At 46.0% G+C, this 21,585-nt stretch overlaps 1 long non-coding RNA gene across 1 annotated transcript in view; it reads right to left on the reverse strand.

Moving 5' to 3' along the window:
* Positions 1-1,839: 1,839 nt before the first annotated feature.
* LOC120941551 overlaps positions 1,840-21,585 on the reverse strand; it is a 24,547-nt gene continuing 4,801 nt past the window's right edge. Inside the window, exons 2-3 of the long non-coding RNA XR_005749561.1 lie at positions 5,516-5,635; positions 1,840-2,244 (exon numbers count right to left, since the gene is read on the reverse strand). This is a non-coding gene — a long non-coding RNA (uncharacterized LOC120941551). The remainder of the gene's footprint in view (positions 2,245-5,515; positions 5,636-21,585) is intronic.

Consider the following 21,585-nt stretch of genomic DNA (forward strand, 5'->3'; position numbering starts at 1 on the left):
TGTTCCTGCAATACGGAGGCTTAAAGTGTATTGTAAAGCCCAAAAACTTTTGGATACAGTAGATAAAAATTGGTATTCGTCTCAAACACAAAAACGTACCAATAGCAGCTTATTAACCCCTTAACGCCCGTCGCACGACTATTTACGTCCGCAAAATGGCACGGACAGGCAGAAGGACGCATATATACACACGTCCATTAGTAGTAAAAAAATAATAATTAATAAAAATGCAATAAAAATATCCCCTATTTTGTAAACGCTATAAATTTTGCGCAAACCAATCGATAAACGCTTATTGCGATTTTTTTTTACCAAAAATAGGTAGAAGAATACGTATCGACCTAAACTGAGGAAAAAAAATAATTTATATATATTTTTGGGGGATATTTATTACAGCAAAAAGTAAAAAATATTGCATTTTTTTCAAAATTGTCGCTCTATTTTTGTTTATAGCGCAAAAAATAAAAACCGCAGAGGTGATCAAATACCACCAAAAGAAAGCTCTATTTGTGGGGAAAAAAGGACGCCAATTTTGTTTGGGAGCCACGTCGCACGAGCGCGCAATTGTCTGTTAAAGCGACGCAGTGCCGAATTGTAAAAACGCCTTTGGGCATTTAGCAGCATATTGGTCCGGGGCTTAAGTGGTTAATGCTTAAATATGGTGGTTAGCAGATTTAGCCTAGGTTCACTTTGGAGCGATTTGTCATGCATTTTGAGAGATAAAAATCGCATGACAAGTCGCAGCCTATTGGAGGCAAGGGCACCGTTCCAATCGGTGCGACAATGATTTTACAAAAGTAGTTCCTGCGCTACTTTTGCCAATTTTTAAGTGCGTCAATAGACAACTGTGTATGAAGCCGCACAAATGTCCATCAAGTAGCACCTGAAATCGCGCCGACCTTGCCAATTTGAAATCGCGCTACTTCAAGTGAAGTAGCGCGATTTCAAAGTAGCATTGAGCCCAGGTTCACACTGGGCTGCGAGAGTGAAGCCGTGCGAGTTCAGCTGAACTTGCACGATTTCACTCCCGCTGGCAGTCCCGATTTCGGCCGCGATTTAAAAGAGTCCAAGGGAGGGGGCGAGCACGACACTCCACACCAGGGAGAAAGCATTGCATTACTGTGTGGAGTTACAGACAGAAGAACAGGAAGTGAGGATTTCTCAGAAGAAATAAGGACATTTAAAAGCAAAATGGAAGGATGAGGTAAGTGATGGAGGACTGCACTGAGGTAAAGGAAGCTATTTAGGGAAACAAAAAATTGTACCCTTACAACCCCTTATAATCTAGGCTTACCTGTAGGTGAAAGTTGTCAGAGTGGGTTTACAACCACTTTAAAAGGAACCCATTTAGAAAACAAAACCTATACAACCACTTTAAGGTCTACTACCCTGCGCTTGTGCAATTAAGTTTCTGCAGCTCAGCCAACATGTCTAACCATGGGGTTAATACTAGGGTTGTCCCGATACCACTTTTTTAGGACCGAGTACAAGTAACGATACTTTTTTTCAAGTACTCGCTGATACCGATACTTTTTTTTAAATGTGTCCCCAAATGCAGCCATGTCCCCCCCCATATATTATGCAGCCATATCCCCCCCCATATATTATGCAGCCATATCCCCCCCACCATATATGCAGCCATGTCCCCCCCCCCCCATATATGCAGCCATGTCCCCCATACCTAGATGCCGCAACGCTGCTTAGTTAATACGGGCGGGGGAACATTACAGCTTTCATTTGAATAGCTGTAGTGTTTCCCGCCGCGCCACATATAGACACTCCCCCTTGCTCGGGATTGGACAGATCACCCGTCCAATCCCGAGCAAAGGGGAGTGTCTATACGCGGCGCAGCTGGCGCATCGGGACAACCCTAGTTAATACAGAAAACAATGCTTCCTCTATGCAGTGCAGTCTGGTCCTGTCCTAGGAAGAAGTGCTGGGAAACACAAAAAACACACACACACACACACACACTGTTGTATCACAAGAACAGAGGCAATGTAATCCTTCCCCAAAGAAGCATACAATGTAATGTCGTCTCCAATCCAGCAGGTTGTGCTCTTCAGGTCTACATCCAAAGTCCCTCAGGTAGGACCAGCAAAGAAAGGTCTCTGAAGATGTTCGACTTTTACAGCCGGTAGCAGCAAACATCAGACTGAAAGCTCAAAACTTGCCTCAAAGCTTCCAGTCGGGGATGTTTACAGCAACAGACTACAAATCCGGCTTCGTATCCAACGACTCCACCTGGAACGGGTGCAGAGAGAGAAAAGGTTAAGGCATGATGTACAAAGGAGGCACACAAGAATGGACCTGGGAATGGGCCCCATTTACTCGGGTATACATCTGTGCAAAGGGTCAGGTTTGTCCCCATGGGATGCCCATGTGTTTCATTCATGTCAATTGGGATGCAGCAGCTGTAGACTCCCCCAATCTGACATCCGTGCGAGTGCGGTTCCCCAACACAGACAGTTTGGCGCAAAAGGATATCAAATTGGGAGCAGCAGCCGTGTCCGTGCAGCCACAACATGCCAATAGACATGAATGGGATTGCCCGCACAGGGATGCATGGAACACCCGGGCGTTCTCCAAAAAGCACGTATCGCCGCGATCTGTAACAACCGTGTCCAGTGGACTGAGTGGCCCTAGTACCATGTGATTGCTGTGACCAGTTACAGTTGTAAACAAGGCTGTCGTTTATGATGCTTTGCTTACTACTGTGATCTGATTGGCTATGGTACCATGTGATCGCTGTGACCAATCTCATTCATGATACCGTTGTTTACTACAGTGATGCTGTAACATTTGAGCAGCATTACTTATTGCATTGATGATCACGCTGTAAGCAATCAGTGCATACACTTTGTATGGCTGAACTCGCAGTGGATCCGCACAAAGAGACCACCCCCCCCCGGAACATAGGTGTTGTCACCCAATGCGAGTCAGAATCCACAGTTAGCACTGCAATCTGTAAACCGATCAAGGGGGGGGAGGTTAGTGTCATGAACATTGTATTGCCACGTGCAGCGGTTCGCAGAGGGCAGTGTGAATTGCCTGCGGGAACCTACAGTGTGAACCTAGGCTTAAAAAAGCAAACCAGGGAGCTGCAGTGGCTCAACGCGATTGGCACTGCGCTGACAAGCCATTCACCTCTGCAGCTAGGGGTTCGGATCCTGTGCTCAGCTACATGTGAATTGAGTTTGATGGTCTCAGCCCGGCTCCCGGTGGGTGTGCTATGCGAGGTAAGCCTGTGCTTAGTACGCCCACCCCCCCCCAAAAAAAAACACCACACCTACACACGCACTCGAAATTGGGTTAACATGCACGCACTTTGACCACGCGGTCTCTAAAAAAAAAAAAAAAAAGAGGCGAAGGACTAACGGGGCTGGTTGAGCGGGCTAGATCCTCTCACTCCCTTATAGGGAGTCCCTCTTCCCCGTTGGGCTTCAAAGCGGAGCAGGTAGGGCGGGCTGTGTGGGAGGACCCCCTCACGCACCCGCCATTGCCACCCGGGGCATGGAGAAAGGTGGCAGATTGCCTCTGGGGGAGGCCTGCCTACTCCCAACTCCTGCAGTCCGGCTCCTCTCTCGAGTACACTCACAAAATACACTTAGAAAAAAAAAAAAAAAAAAAAGTGGAGTTCCACCCATTTAAAAAGGCAGCAGCTACAAGAAGTGTAGCCGCTGACTTTTAATAATCAGATACTCAACTGTCCCACGGTCCAGGGATGCGGGCGCATGAAGCCCTGCTCCACAGCGCTGGCATTCCAACTGTGGGTACTTGGCTGTGGCTTAAAGCCAGGCACGCACTGCGCGAGGCGCGCTGTGAACGGCCAGGCAATCTTCTGGGAGCTGCGACGTGTCCCAGAAGATTGCAGCGAGGGGGAGAGGAACTTCCTTGCGGCACCAGGGGAGGAAGTGGGAACTGGGTGCCTAAAAACAGGGTATCCGCCCCCCCCCCCCCCAAAAAAAAGAGACATGTCAAATGTGGCATGTCAGTGGGTCACCAGCACTTAAAATAGAAGTTCCATTTTGGGTGGAACTCCGGGTTAAAGCGGATATCCACCCTAAAGTGAAGTCGCGCTGATCGGCACCCTCCCGGGGGGAGGGGGGTGCAGATACCTGTCTACAGACAAGTATTTGCACCCACTTCCAGCCACACGTCACGGGCAAAAGACGTTTTTTTTCTGACATCCCCCCCTGTTGTGTGCTGGGAACACTCCGCTCCCAGCACACAGCGGGAGCCAATCGGCCGGGCGCAGCGCGACTCGCGCATGCGCTGTAGGGAACCGGGCAGTGAAGCTGGAGCACTTCACTTCCTGGTTCCCTCACTGTGGATGGAGGGGGGAGCAGCAGAGAGACGAGCGATCGCTCGTCCTCTGCTGCAGACAGCGCTGGACTACAGGACAGGTAAGTGTCCTAATATTAAAAGTCAGCAGCTGCAGTATTTGTAGCTGCTGGCTTTTAATATTTTTTTTTGAGCGCACATCCGCTTTAAAGAGAAAAATAAAACAAAATTAAAAAAGTTCAAAAATTTAAAAATGTAAACATGTATTACACAAAATTTCCTGCAACAGCCAAACAGGTAAAAAGGTTCATAACAAGGATCATGAAAAATAAATCAACAATTAGATATTGCCTGGACAAGGCATCTAGAATGGTTAAAAGTCACCTAGAACAACTAGTCGCATATTAGAAAAAAAAAAAAAAAAAAAAAAAAGGGGGGGGGGGGAAGGATTTCACAGTTGACCGACTTGTTACTATGGAAACCGCTGACCTGCCACAAGCGCGTCGGCGAGCCGCTAGCGTGAACCGGTTAATTAGTAGACTGCACAGGTAGCCAGCAGGGATTAAAGACAATCATTGTCTGAAAGCACAACGTAATCTCGGCACCGAGTGGAGGTCACAAAGGACAAAGACTAAAGGAACACAAAAAAGTCCCATTTATGACTGCCAACAACACTTATTTAATAAGGCAGCACAAAAAAACTTGACATAACCCAATGTAAAAAGTGCATCTACACTCCCCCTCCCCCTCCTCGTCTTACACAAAGATTGCATTAAGGAGGATCAGACAGATGCGCCAAAATGAAAGTCAGCAGCTACAAAAAAAAAAAAAAAAAACACACAGAGTGTCCCGACTCTCCTGTAGTCCAAGGGAAGGGGTGAGCACGACACTCCACACCAGGGAGAAAGCCTCGCATTACTGTGTGTAGTTACAGACAGAAGAACAGGAAGTGAGGATTTCTCAGAAGAAATAAGGATGTTTAAAAGCAAAATGGAAGGATGAGGTAAGTGAAGGAGGACTGCACTAAGGCAAAGGAAGCTATTTAGGGGGAAAAATTGTATCTTTACAACCCCTTTAAAGTTCTTTGCTTACTGAGAATACAAAATAGTAAAGATTAGCGAGAAGTGAAAGCAGCTTTGAACACACACACACACACACACACACACGCACACACACACACACACACACACACACGTTCTGTTGGAGGTCACACAAGGTCGTTGCATCGTACCTGCAGCAGATTGTTTGCTCAGCGTGCAGTCACGTGCCCGGCACTGAACACCTTCCAATGGAAAACTTCTCCCCCCGGCACACAGCAGAGTATTGTGTTGTGTCACCACCGGAGTACAACCTACAGGAGAGAACAATGAAGAATTGTTACATTTCCAACTACAACAAAGGATTACCTCTGCAGCTTCACACAACCCACCTGTCTCCCCATAATGAGTATCCATATAGAGCAAAACAAACACATAGAGAAGAGAAAAACAAAAAAATAAATACAAAAATAAACTGACACACACACAGTATCTCTCAAAAGTGAGTACACCCCTCACATTTCTGTAAATCTTTTATTCTATCTTTTCATGTGACAACACTGAAGAAATGACACTTTGCTACAATGTTGTGTAGTGAGTGTACAGCTTGTATAACAGTGTAAATTTGCTGTCCCCTCAAAATAACTCAACACACAGCCATTAACCACTTCCAGCCCAAGGACGTCATATGACGTCCTGGACTTTCAGTGGCGATATCTGAATGATGGGTGCAGCTACAGGCATTATTCAGATATCCATCTCTTCAGCCGGCGAATCCCTGCACCATAAGAACGATCATAGCAGCGGTTCCGCCGCTTGATCGTTCTTATAGGCGGCGGGAGGGGACGCCTCCCGCGGCCATCCGGTGCTTCTCCGGGCTCTCCTTTGCCATCGGAGACCCGGAGAAACGATCCGCCGGCGTCCGATGGAAACCATAGAGTAGACTGGTGACCAGATGGTCACCAGTCATCTCTATGATCGTCGGAGGCCCGGGCGCAATGTTATGACATCACGCCCGGGTCCTGGAAGGTAAACACAGCTGCAATCGCGGCTGAAAGCATTAGATCGGTGAATTTTTTTTCACGATCTAATGCTTTCCAGCCTGGAGGAGAGATGTGTGGTCTTATTGACCCCGCATCGCTCCATAAAGAGTACCTGTCACAAACCATTCCTATTACAAGGGATGTTTACATTCCTTGTAATAGGAATAAAAGTAATAAAAAAATAAAAAAAAGTGTCAAAATAAAAGAAATTGGAGTAAAATAAAATTAAAAAAAAAAAAAAAAAACTAATAATTTATAAACGCCCCTATCCCCGGTAGCTCGCGTTTAGAAGCGAACACACACACGCAAGTCCCGCCCACATATGTAAACGCAGTTCAAAACCACACATGTGAGGTATCGCCGCGTGCGTCCGAGCGCCAGCAACAATTCTAGCACTAGACCTCTTCTGTAGCAATAGGAGGAAGGAGATGGACAGCCGCACTCCGAAAAAACTTTTCAAAAAAGTTGTCTTTTATTTTTCAAGCAGGAACATGCATAATCACCACAACCATAAACCAGGACAGCCGACTAGTTTCGCACTCTTGCTAGTGCTTAATCATGGCCTCCTCTGTAACTCTAAATTTGTAACTTGTAAAAAAAAAAAAAATAAGCGACGTCTATGGAGATTTTTAAGTACTGACGTTTGGCGCCATTCCATGAGTGTGCGCAATTTTAAAGCGTGACATGTTAGGTATCTATTTACTCGGTGTAACTTCATCTTTCACAAAAAAAAAATTGGGCTTACTTTACCGTTTTGTTATTTTTTAAATTCACAAAACCGTTTTTTTCCCCAAAAAAAAGGCGTTTGAAAAATTATTGGGCAAATACTGTGTGAGATAAAAAGTTGCAATGGCCGGCATTTTATTCCCTAGGGTGTCTGCTAAAAAAAACATATATAGTGTTTGGGGGTTCCGAGTAATTTTCTAACAAAAAAAATTATGATTTATGCATGTAGGAGAGAAGTGCCAAAATAGGCCCGGTATGTAAGTGATTAATGTCTAAACTGCTGGCAACTAACAATTATTTTCATAATCGATTAGTTGGCCGATTATTGTTCCGATTAATCGGAGAATAGCCTTAAAATTTTTTTTTACAAAAACACAAATTGCCGCAAAAACACATCACATGCTTTTCTGCAGCTTCTCCATTGAAGTATATTGAACCCAAACAAATAAAAATGGGGAGCTACAGATCATTGAGGGAACCATGAATGCCAACATGTACTGTGACATACTGAAGCAGAGCATGATCCCCTCCGAGTCCGGGCCGCAGGGCAGTATTCCAACATGATAACCACCCCAAACACCTCCAAGATGACCACTGCCTTGCTAAAGAAGCTGAGGGTAAAGGTGATGGACTGGCCAATCATGTCTCAGACCTAAACCCTATTGAGTATCTGGGGGGCATCATCAAAACGGAAGGAGGAGGAGCGCAAGGTCTCCAGCTACATGATGACGTCATGGAAGAGGACTCCGGTGGCAACCTGTGAAGCTCTGGTTCGTAGACGACTGGGTTAGAGCAACTCCCAAACTGCAGCTCCTGCAGGATGTTCCTGTCTGCAGTGGTAAAAAAATCTCATTGAATCTCATTGACGCGATATGGAAGAAGGCAGTGCGATTCTTCATCTAGTGGGGTCCCTGTCACAACGGGTTCAGGGCTGTCCTGGCAGCAAAAGTGACACCTACTCAGTGGTGGGTGGTCATTATGTCAGGGCTCGACAAATCCCCGTCGCCAGGGCGACTAGAAATAGGGTCCTGGCGACTTGGCTTGGAAGGGGGGGGCAAAAAAAAAAAATATATATTATATTTTTTTTAGTGAGCTTGCGCCATCTGGTGGTGAGCCGTTGGTATTACAAGTTATTACCACCAGATGTGTAAGTTGGCGCCATCTGGTGGTAGCTGTTGGCATTACAAGTTAAGCATTACAAGTTAAACAGCAATTCTAATGTAATTTTTTACCATTTTCACTGCCATCTTCTTCCCTCCAATTAGAACACCCAAACATTATATATATTTTATCCTAACACCCTAGAGAATAAAATGGCGATCGTTGCAATACATTCTGTCACGCCGTATTTGCGCAGCGGTCTTACAAGCGCACTTTTTTTTGGAAAAAAGAGACACTTTTTTTAATTAAAAAAATAAAACAGTAAAGTTATCCCCATTTTTTTTAATATTAAGAAAGATAATGTTACGCCGAGTAAATTGATACCTAAGATGTCACGCTTCAAAATTACATCCGCTCGTGGAATGCCGACAAACTTTTACCCTTTAAAATCTCCATAGGCGACATTTAAAAAAAAAAAAAAAAAAACTCTACAGGTTGCATGTTTTGAGTTACAGAGGAGGTCTAGGGCTAGAATTATTGCTCTCGCTCTACCAATCGCGGCGATACCTCACATGTGTGGTTTGAACACCGTTTACATATGCGGGCGCTGCTCACGTATGTGTTCGCTTCTGCGCACAAGCTCGTCGGGACGGGACGCATTTTCTGGCTCCTAACTTTTTTAGCTGGCTCCTAGATTCCAAGCAAATTTGTCAACCCCTGCATTATGTTATGGCTGATCGGCGTATAGGTGGCACTTCAGCCATTTAGATATTTTGTATTGATCACGAAATATAAAAATCCAAGGTTTGCATGCGCAGATTTAGATGTTTAAGTGTCAGCCGTCATTACCATAAAGAATGTGAGAAAGCCACGCGAGACATCTGTGGCATCTCACAGAAGGGTTTATTTGGCGTAGTACACACGACTTGTTATCACAGCCTAACAACACAAACCCACACCCAGCAAAGAAAAAATCCCAAAAATGTACACACCGCTCATCGCTTTGCTTGCCAGCCCACTATGTGTTGTAGCAATAAAGTGGATTACGCCCCCTGTTCACAGCGCTGCGACCCGTCATGCGATTTGACAGGTCCAAAGCACCCGACAAGTTACACCATATTGTCAGAAATTGAACTGGTCAAAATTGGTGTGATGCCGGTGTCGCCATACCGCACAGATAAAAAAAAAAAAAAAAAAACACACACACAGGGGGCTTTAATACCACTTCAGCCCTGGAAGGTTTTGCCCCCTTAAAGACCAGAGCATTTTTTTGCGATTTGGCACTGCGTCACTTTAACTGACAATTGCGCGGTCCCCAAATAAAATAGACGTCTTTTGGTCACCTCTGCAGCTTTTATTCTTTGCACTATAAAGCAAAAAAAAAAAAAATGTACAATTTTATAAAATATATATACCGTATTTATCGGCGTATACCACGCACTTTTTTGCCCTGAAAATCAGGGCAAAATCGTGGGTGCGCGGTATACGCCGATACCCGCGCCGAGTTTTGAATACTGCGCCGACATATACCAAGCGCAGTACACTCGGTTATAGTCGGCCAGTCTCGGCTCTTTCCGCACTCACGTCCTGGATGTACAGGACGTCAGCGCGGGTAGCCGAGCATTGCCGACAATACACGAGTGTACTGCGCTCTGTATATGTCGGCGCAGTATTCAAACTCGGCGCGGGAAACGAGCGGGGAGGACGCCGCAGATGGACGCCGCACAAGACACCAAAACTGTAAGTACAAAAAAAAAAAAAACCTTTTTTTCCCACAGGATTGGCGGCCACTTTAGGGGTGCGCGGTATACGCGGGAGCGCGTTATACCGCGATAAATACAATACACACACACACATATACACACACACACACACACACCACAAAAAAGCTGAACTTTCGCTTTTCGGAAGCCTCCCTCCTCCGATGGGATCGTGCGACTGACGCATGGGCAGTAGGTTACCAGGAAGTGAAGCCGCAAAGATGGCGGCGCCTTCACCCGAAGGACAGAGAATATAGATAGATAGATAGATAGATAGATAGATAGATAGATAGATAGATAGATAGATAGATAGATAGATATACAGCCATGTCTCCCCCCCACATATATGCAGCCATGTCTCCCCCCCCCACATATATACAGCCATGTCCCCCCCCCCACATATATACAGCCATGTCCCCCCCCCCACATATATGCAGCCATGTCCCCCCCCCCACATATATGCAGCCATGTCTCCCCCCCCACATATATACAGCCATGTCTGCCCCCCACATATATGCAGCCATGTCTCCCCCCCACATATATGCAGCCATGTCTCCCCCCCACATATATGCAGCCATGTCTCCCCCCCCCACATATATGCAGCCATGTCTCCCCCCCCCCCATATATGCAGCCATGTCTCCCCCCCCCACATATATGCAGCCATGTCTCCCCCCCACATATATGCAGCCATGTCTCCCCCCCCACATATATGCAGCCATGTCTCCCCCCCCCACATATATGCAGCCATGTCTCCCCCCCCCACATATATGCAGCCATGTCTCCCCCCCCACATATATGCAGCCATGTCTCCCCCCCCACATATATGCAGCCATGTCTCCCCCCCCACATATATGCAGCCATGTCTCCCCCCCCACATATATGCAGCCATGTCTCCCCCCCCCCATATATGCAGCCATGTCTCCCCCCCCACATATATGCAGCCATGTCTCCCCCCCCACATATATGCAGCCATGTCTCCCCCCCCCACATATATGCAGCCATGTCCCCCCCCCACATATATGCAGCCATGTCTCCCCCCCCACATATATGCAGCCATGTCTCCCCCCCACATATATGCAGCCATGTCTCCCCCCCACATATATGCAGCCATGTCCCCCCCCCACATATATGCAGCCATGTCTCCCCCCCCCACATATATGCAGCCATGTCTCCCCCCCCACATATATGCAGCCATGTCTCCCCCCCACATATATGCAGCCATGTCTCCCCCCCCCACATATATGCAGCCATGCCCCCCCCACATATATGCAGCCATGTCTCCCCCCCCACATATATGCAGCCATGTCCCCCCCCCCCACATATATGCAGCCATGTCCCCCCCCCCACATATATGCAGCCATGTCTCCCCCCCCCACATATATGCAGCCATGTCTCCCCCCCCCACATATATGCAGCCATGTCCCCCCCCCCCCCCACATATATGCAGCCATGTTTCCCCCCCACATATATGCAGCCATGTCTCCCCCCCCACATATATGCAGCCATGTCTCCCCCCCCACATATATGCAGCCATGTCTCCCCCCCCCACATATATGCAGCCATGTCTCCCCCCCCACATATATGCAGCCATGTCTCCCCCCCCACATATATGCAGCCATGTCTCCCCCCCCACATATATGCAGCCATGTCTCCCCCCCCACATATATGCAGCCATGTCTCCCCCCCCACATATATGCAGCCATGTCTCCCCCCCACATATATGCAGCCATGTCTCCCCCCCCCACATATATGCAGCCATGTCTCCCCCCCCACATATATGCAGCCATGTCCCCCCCACATATATGCAGCCATGTCCCCCATACCCAATGATGATGCCGCCGCGTTAATCACTGTGCGGCAAACATTACAGGCAGCTTTCGTTTGAATAGCTGTTTTCCCTGCCGCGCCGTGTAAAGGACACTCCCCCTTGCTCGGGATTGGGCAGATCCGTCCAAGGGGGAGTGTCTATACACTGCGCGTCGGGCAAAACAGCCATTTAAACTAAAGGTGCCTGTAATGTTCGCCGCACAGTGATTAACGCGGCAGCGCCGGATTTGCGATATACGGCGGCCGGGGGTCAAGTATTCTATTTAGGCATCAGGGGTATTTGCGGGAGTACAAGTACACCCGCAAATACTCGGTATCGATACTGGTATCGGGACAACCCTAGTTTTTATTCTTTGCAATATTTAAAAAAAAAAAATAGATCATACGATATATCATATATCTCATCAGTTTAGGCCACTATATTCAACAATTTTTAAATATCGCAATAGACATATATTGATGAGTTTGCGCGATTTGGAGTTGGTTTTTACTGAGAATGGCGGCGATTTGCGATTTTTAGCGGGACTGATATACAAATCTGACCCCAAAAATTACACTTTTTGGGGACCAGTGACATTATTGTGTTGATCAGTGTTATAAAAATGCACTGATTAATGTAAAAATGACACTGGTAGAGAGGGGGCCCACACTAGACTCTAAACCCCCCCCCCCCCCAAAAATTAAAATAAAAAATAAATCGCACTGAAGAAGCGCAATTTCAAAGCTGTATTCGGTATGAACCAGGGCTTAATGATGTGCAGCTTTGTTGCCTTGGGATTGTTTTTCTGTTTCAATGTTTTTTATTGAAATGTTATATGTATAAAGATATAAAATACAACATATTTGATATTATAACAAAATAAAAATACAATCATATTCCAGGGTTTGACGAATTTGCTTGGAATCTAGGAGCCAGCTAAAAAAGTTAGGAGCCAGAAAACGCGCCCCGTCCCGACGAGCTTGCGCGCAGAAGCGAACACAAACGTGAGTAGTTCCCGCATATGTAAACGGTGTTCAAACCACACATGTGAGGTATCGCCGCGATTGGTAGAGCGAGAGCAATAATTCTAGCACTAGGCCTCCTCTGTAACTCAAAACATGCAACCTGTAGATTTTTCTAAATGTCGCCTATGAAGATTTTAAAGGGTAAAAGTTTGTCGGCATTCCACGAGCGGACGTAATTTTGAAGCGTGACATGTTGGGTATCAATTTACTTGGCGTAACATTATCTTTCATAATATATATAAAAAAAAAAAAAAAAAAAATGGGATAACTTTACTGTTGTCTTATTTTTTTTATTAAAAAAAAGTGTAATTTTTTCCCAAAAAAGTGCGCTTGCAGAAAGTATTGCAACGATCGCCATTTTATTCTCTAGGGTGTTACGATAAAAAATATATATAATGTTTGGGGGTTCTAATTAGAGGGAAGAAGATGGCAGTGAAAATAGTGAAAAATGACATTAGAATTGCTGTTTAACTTGTAATGCTTAACTTGTAATACCAACGACCACCACCAGATGGCGCCAGCTTACAAGGAAGAGCTGGGGACTTTTTTTTGCCCAACTTCAAAGCCAAGTCGCCAGGAGGCTATTTCTAGTCGCCATGGCGACCGGGATTTGTTGAGCCCCGATATATTCTTTAAAGATGTCTTGGTTTTGTTTTGGGATTGTTTTTCTGAAGGTACACACCCTGCAAGTTGTGCGTGTTGGGGACAATATCACAACACAAGCAGGCAGCCATGACTGAGCCCCTTTTGGCCCTAAACACACAAAGCGGCACGTTTTATGCTTTGTATGTCAAAGTACATCGGAGGACTGAGGCTCCGTTTCCACTATTGCAACCCCAAAGTCACCTGATTTTGCCGCAATTTTTTGCCACGATTTTGAAGCAATGTCTGTGAATTTGAGGTTCTGGACCTCGAGTTGCATCAAAGTGGGACCAAAGGAGTGCAGGGACTACTTTAAAGTCACTGCGACTTGAAGTCGCACAGATACGAACGGTGCTCTTTGGAAATCATGGGGGTACGACTTGTCATGCGACTTTGCAGTCCCAAGTCGCACAAGTGGAAACCGAGCCTCAAGTGTGTCGCCACCCAATTTGCACATCTGACATGAAGATCCAAATTCACACACAGCGATTTCAAACTCCATGCATGACCACCATTTCTGGCTTGCGACCCCCGACCAATAGCAGCAGATCATTTGTTATGTGCCAACGCTGTGTAGCAAAATGCTGTTCCCGCTGCGTCTTCCTCCATGAACGAGTCTGACCGGTTTGCTGCCAGCATACGTATTCATTTTTCTGCCAAGCACATGCAGATTTAGCAACATCCTATCTGCAGAGCCATCAGCTTCAATATTTATCTTCATGCTGGTCAGATACATAAACATTGCCATGGCACGGAACCACTTAACCACTTCCATACCGCGCCAATTCTGGCACTTCTCTCCTACATGGAAAAAATCAGCATTTTTTGCTAGAAAAATACCCAGAACCCCCAAACATTATATATGTTTTTTTCAGCAGACACTAAAGAAATAAAATGGCGCTCGTTGCAACCTTTTACGTCAGGGATTTTTTAGCAGGAATTTTTCAAACGCTTTTTGGGGGGGAAGTTTAATAAATAAAAAAAAAAAAAAAAAAAAAAAAACAGTAAAGTCAACCCAATTATTTTGTACGATGTGAAAGATGTTACGCCAAGTAAATAGATACCCAACATGTTACACTTTAAAATAGTGCACACCCATGGAATGGCACCAAACTTGGTACTTAAAAATCTCCATAGGCGACGTTTAAATTTTTCTGTGGGTGCTGGAGAGCCTCGGAAATACTCAGGGACAGTTCGGAAAGCCTCGGCAACAGAGCATTTTCGTACGGCTCCAGCGCCCCTGCACCTCTGGCCAAATGCGGTACTGCACACCACAGAGGTTTGAATCCTGCTTGTTCTGTGAGACATTCGCAAACCGAGTCGGGATTAAGAAGGAAAAGAAGGGTAGTGTACAGTCTCTGCCCTTCCAGCCGAGTCCCCGGCTTTGTTTACATCCTCCGGCCTGGACATGAACATCACGTCGAACCCGGGCCTTTCCGACAGTCAGAGAGGCCTGGGGACCATCTGGTTCACCAGAAATCTCTATGATCAACTTCCGGTGGCGACCGATTCATTCTTTGGCTAGCCCATTGTATGGAGGAGCCTGGAGACACACCGGAGGGCGGCTGAGCTGCCGATACGATTGTTCTTACAGTGCACAGAATCACGTGCCGAAAAAGATGCACCCTGCAAAAAAAAAAATAAAAAAAAATAAAAGCACTTTAATTTTTTTTTAAGTGCTCCTTTTTTCTTTTTTTAAGTGCTCCTTTTTTCTTTTTTTTTTTTAAGTGCTCCTTTTTTCTTTTTTTAAGTGCTCTTTTTCTCTTTTTTTAAGTGCTCCTTTTTTTACCGAGATCGGTGTGACTGACACCGCACCACCGATCGCTGCAATGCGCACCCCACAGGCGCGCAGCGGCTGTTACCCTGCTGGACATCATGATGTCCAGTCAGGACAACAACCACCGTCCGTCATTTAGCTGTAGGCCGGGCGGAAGTGGTTAAAAAAAAAAAAAAAAAAAAAAAGGGGAGGGTCAGATGCTAAATAGGTTACATGCTATACCCTAAATACTGAATCCAACATACAGGGAGTGCAGAATTATTAGGCAAGTTGTATTTTTGAGGATTAATTTTATTATTGAACAACAACCATGTTCTCAATGAACCCAAAAAACTCATTAATATCAAAGCTGAATATTTTTGGAAGTAGTTTTTAGTTTGTTTTTAGTTTTAGCTATTTTAGGGGGATATCTGTGTGTGCAGGTGACTATTACTGTGCATAATTATTAGGCAACTTAACAAAAAAAAAATATATACCCATTTCAATTATTTATTTTTACCAGTGAAACCAATATAACATCTCAACATTCACAAATATACATTTCTGACATTCAAAAACAAAACAAAAACAAATCCATGACCAATATAGCCACCTTTCTTTGCATGGACACTCAAAAGCCTGACATCCATGGATTCTGTCAGTGTTTTGATCTATTCACCATCAACATTGCGTGCAGCAGCAACCACAGCCTCCCAGACACTGTTCAGAGAGGTGTACTGTTTTCCCTCCTTGTAAATCTCACATTTGATGATGGACCACAGGTTCTCAATGGGGTTCAGATCAGGTGAACAAGGAGGCCATGTCATTCGTTTTTCTTCTTTTATACCCTTTCTTGCCAGCCACGCTGTGGAGTACTTGGACGCGTGTGATGGAGCATTGTCCTGCATGAAAATCATGTTTTTCTTGAAGGATGCAGACTTCTTCCTGTACCACTGCTTGAAGAAGGTGTCTTCCAGAAACTGGCAGTAGGACTGGGAGTTGAGCTTGACTCCATCCTCAACCCGAAAAGGCCCCACAAGCTCATCTTTGATGATACCAGCCCAAACCAGTACTCCACCACCACCTTGCTGGCGTCTGAGTCGGACTGGAGCTCTCTGCCCTTTACCAATCCAGCCACGGGGCCATCCATCTGGCCCATCAAGACTCACTCTCATTTCATCAGTCCATAAAACCTTAGAAAAATCAGTCTTGAGATATTTCTTGGCCCAGTCTTGACGTTTCAGCTTGTGTGTCTTGTTCAGTGGCCGTCATCTTTCAGCCTTTCTTACCTTGGCCATGTCTCTGAGTATTGCACACCTTGTGCTTTTGGGCACTCCAGTGATGTTGCAGCTCTGAAATATGGCCAAACTGGTGGCAAGTGGCATCTTGGCAGCTGCACGCTTGACTTTTCTCAGTTCATGGGCAGTTATTTTGCGCCTTGGTTTTTCCACACGCTTCTTGCGACCCTGTTGACTATTTTGAATGAAACGCTTGATTGTTCGATGATCACGCTTCAGAAGCTTTGCAATTTTAGGAGTGCTGCATCCCTCTGCTAGATATCTCTCTATTTTTGACTTTTCTGAGCCTGTCAAATCCTTCTTTTGACCCATTTTGCCAAAGGAAAGGAAGTTGACTAATAATTATGCACACCTGATAAAGGGTGTTGATGTCATTAGACCACACCCCTTCTCATTACAGAGATGCACATCACCTAATATGCTTAATTGGTAGTAGGCTTTCGAGCCTATACAGCTTGGAGTAAGACAACATGCATAAAGAGGATGATGTGGTCAAAATACTCATTTGCCTAATAATTCTGCACTCCCTGTATTCAGAAAGGTGAACTTGTATTCTAAATTCAGCTTGTTCAAATAAAGGATTATTAGTTACCGTACACAGCTGCATCAAATCCTGTGTGCTCCAGTTTTAGAAGCCCCCCCCCCCCTCCCCGTTGTGTTCAGAGCTCAGTTTTAGGAATCCCTCCGCTCCGATAAGGAGGGGGTTAGTGTCTGCACCTGCATGTTCCAACCACCCCCTTCCAGGTCTATGATTAGCCCCAACAAAGCCACCAGAAACCTCCCCCAGGCTTTAGTGCTGTGTGCCGACTACGATGAGTACCGTCTGCGCGCTTCGCAGTCCATTCCACGCTACTTAGCAACTGCAAATAACAAATGGAATGCCAGCCGCAGAGACCTCCAGCAGAGGAGACCTCCTGAACCTCCCAACATACAGAACTCCGAGAGACATCTCAGCAATGCTCGGCCCTGTACCCAGACTGATCACCCTTTGTTTGCATTGCTGGGGCTTGGCATGTAGCCATGGAGTAGAACACACAAACTTTTCCTCCCTCGAGTACGTCCTTCACCAGAGCCGGTCTGCCTCACTTCCGCACCATGTAGTACTCCATCAGCACCCTAGCTGAGGTCAATGTATGAAAAGGGGGGGCCTTGTTATGGGGGGGTTACTGGCCTTTGTAGAGCTCAACCCTGGATCCACCCAAGTGCAATATAGCGAGCAAAAATATAAAACAACTCTTTGGTTTGAGGAAGTGAGGCATTTCCAGGGCCCACCAAGGCCTTGTACAGAACGGGCTGCAGCTTCATCAGGAGCATTGTGTGCAGCAAAGACCTGCCCAAGCTTCCAGCAAGCAGCTTTGAGGATAATAATAACAACAACAACAACAACAACAACAGGTTTGACAAATTTGCTTGGAATCTAGGAGCCAGCTAAAAAAGTTAGGAGCCAGAAAACGCACCCCGTCCCGACGAGCTTGCGCGCAGAAGCGAACGCATACGTGAGCAGCGCCCGCATATGTAAACGGTGTTCAAACCACACATGTGAGGTATCGCCGCGATTGGTAGAGCGAGAGCAATAATTCTAGCCCTAGACCTCCTCCAACTCAAAACATGCAACCTGTAGATTTCTTTTTAAACATCGCCTATGAAGATTTTAAAGGGTAAAAGTTTGTCGGCATTCCACGAGCGGACGCAATTTTGAAGCGTGACATGTTGGGTATGAATTTACTCGGCGTAACATTATCTTTCATAATATAAAAAAAAATGGTGATAACTTTACTGTTGTCTTATTTTTTAATTAAAAAAAGTGTAATTTTTTCCCAAAAAAGTGAGCTTGTAAGACCGCTGCGCAAATACGGCGTGACAGAAAGTATCGCAACGATCGCCATTTTATTTTCTAGGGTGTTAGGATAAAAAATATATATAATGTTTGGGGGTTCTAATTAGAGGGAAGAAGATGGCATTGAAAAATAGTGAAAAATGACATTAGAATTGATGTTTAACTTGTAATGCTTAACTTGTAATACCAACGGCCACCACCAGATGGCGCCAGCTCACATCTGGTGGTAATAACTTGTAATACCAACGGCTCACAACCAGATGGCGCCAGCCTTCCAAGCCAAGTCGCCAGGACACTATTTCTAGTCGCCATGGCGACCGGGATTTGTCAAGCCCTGGGCTGCAACTTCATCAGGAGAATTGTGTGCAGCAAAGACCTGGCCAAGCTTCCAGCAAGCAGCTTTGAGGATAATAATAATAATAATAATAATAATATTAATATTATACAGGATTTATATAGCGCCAACAGTTTACGCAGCACTTTACAATATAAAAGAGACAATACAGTTATAATATAATAAAATACAAGAGGATTAAGAGGGCCCTGCTCAGAAGAGCTTACAATCTAATAGGGTGGGGCAGGTGGAACAAAAGGTTGTAACTGTGGGGAATGAGCGGATGGAAGTGGTAAAAGATTAGTTGGAGACGTGATCGGCTTCCCTGAAGAGATGAGCGTTCAGGGATCGCCTGAAGGTAGCAAGAGTAGGGGATAGCAGAACAGGTTGAGGTAGAGAGTTCCAGAGGATGGGAGAGACTCTGGAGAAATCCTGGAGACGAGCATGGGAGGAGGAGACGAGAGAGCTTGACAGTAGAAGGTCTTGAGAAGAGCGGAGAGGACAGTTTGGGTGATGTTTGGAGACAAGATTGGTGATGTAGCTCGGGGCAGAGCAGTGGATGGCTTTGTAAGTTGTGGTTAGTATTTTTAATTTAATTTGCTGGGTGATCGGGAGCTTGTAGGCCCATTTCACACAACCAACAGTCAGAAGTGTGAGCACCAAGCATTTGCAGAGCTTTCAGCAAGCTTTTTTGAAGCTTTTAACCACTTGCCAACTGCTGCACGCCGATATACATCGACAGAATGGAAGCAGTGGGCAAATGGACGTACCTGTACGTCCCCTTTAAGAAGGCACGTGGGCGCCGCGATCTCCGTGACCCGCAAACTCGATATTTGCCGGCGGTCCGCGATCGTGTCACAGAGAGGCAGAACGGGGAGATGCAAACAAGGCATTTCCCTGTTCTGCCTAGTGACAGGACAGAGATCTACTGCTCCCTGATCAGTGTCGTGTCACAGGTAGCCCAGTCCCCTCACAGTTAGAATCACTCCCTAGGACACACTTAACCACTAGGGGGCAAGGAAGGGGTTTAAACCTTCCCTGCCAGTGTCATTTACACAGTAATCAGTGCATTATTATAGCACTGATCGCTGTATAAATGACAATGGTCCCAAAATAGTGTCAAAGGTATGCAATGTGTCTGCCGTAATGTCGCAGTCATGAAAAAAAAAAAAAAAAAACCCACACACGCAGATCGTCTCCATTACTAATAAAAACATAAAAAAAAAAAGATTAAAAAGATGCCATAAAACTATCCCCTATTTTGTAGACGCTATAACTTTTGCACAAACCAATCAAACGCTTATTGCGATTTATTTTTTGACCAAAAATATGTAGAAGAATACGTATCGGCCTTGAGATGCACAGAATTTTAAAGACTAAAAAAAAAAAAAAAAAAGAGGTTGAGAAACGCTGTCAGACATGACCCATGCAGATAGAGGAATACAAGAGGACACAGAGGTCACTAGGTGCTTTGGATAGAGGCAAGTAGACACTATAGAAGGAGATGCCTTGTTCATTTTTTTGTTTAAAGTTTTACAACCACTATAAAATGGCAGAAGCTCCGGTACTTCTAGCCGAGGACTTTCAGCTTTCCCACACCCGGGTGAAGTTCCTCTTATAAACAGCCCATAGGAAGCACATAGGAGAAGTTCATTGTTAAGGCCGTCAAACTTTAATCCGGTATCCCCTCCCCCACCACCTACATGTATAAACAGGGCGACCATAATTGCGCTTCAAGAAAATTAGATCTTTTATAATGCGCTTTGACATGCAGAGGAAAACCCTCGCCTGATTACAGTTATCCCCCTACAAACCAATGGCTGTCTGCAGACTAAGGATCACCATACATGAACTGCAGGGAGAAGATCTGATGTGCGCTTCATTTACAGGACACGGCGAGGAGTTTTACAGCAAATCCTGCAGGACGTCATAGATCTGCTAATGGACGTCATAGATCTGCTAATGGACGTCACAGATCTGCTAATGGACGTCACAGATCTGCTAATGGACGTCACAGATCTGCTAATGGACGTCACAGATCTGCTAATGGACGTCACAGATCTGCTAATGGACGTCACAGATCTGCTAATGGACGTCACAGATCTGCTAATGGACGTCACAGATCTGCTAATGGACGTCACAGATCTGCTAATGGACGTCACAGATCTGCTAATGGACGTCACAGATCTGCTAATGGACGTCATAGATCTGCTAATGGACGTCACAGATCTGCTAATGGACGTCACAGATCTGCTAATGGGCGTCACAGATCTGGTAATGGGCGTCATAGATCTGGTAATGGGCGTCATAGATCTGGTAATGGACGCCAGACCCCGGGGCTGCTGCGGCTTCACCAAGGCCACCGATAGGTTCACCAGCTAGCCTCACCATCTTGATGCTACCCCGGGACAAATCGTGTCCCTCCTCCTCCTCCACACATTGACACTTCTTGCTGTGCCAACATGTGCCCTCAGCACTTGCCTTAGTTGGGCTCCCACTGCTGGGACCCCTTAATACACAGGCCCGGATTTCCCACAGGGCCACCGAGGCCAGGCCTCGGGGGTGGCAGGGTGCCATGGAGTCCCCCGATGCCCGGAAAAAAAGTTAAGGGCGGTAAGTTGTGGGGGAATCCGCTCGCTAACAAGTGATGCAGCGATGTCGCCAAAATCACTTGTAAAATGGTGTGCTCCCCCCCCCCACATACCTCTCTCTGCTGCCTCTGTTTTTGGGACTCCGTCCTGCCCCGGCCACCGAGTCTGTCTCCTGTCCCTGCCGCCAATGTACACAGTGAGAGGGGTGAGCTGTGCTCTTCCCATCTCAGCTGTGACAGGAGTTCTAGCACAGTGCTAGGACTCCTGTTTTGGAGGTGACAGGGTCAATAAACAGAACCTGTCACCGCTAATTGCTATCACACAGGGAATTGTTTTCTCCTGT

Source organism: Rana temporaria, chromosome 5 (assembly GCF_905171775.1).
Source record: "Rana temporaria chromosome 5, aRanTem1.1, whole genome shotgun sequence".
NCBI classification, from domain to species: Eukaryota; Metazoa; Chordata; class Amphibia; order Anura; family Ranidae; genus Rana; species Rana temporaria.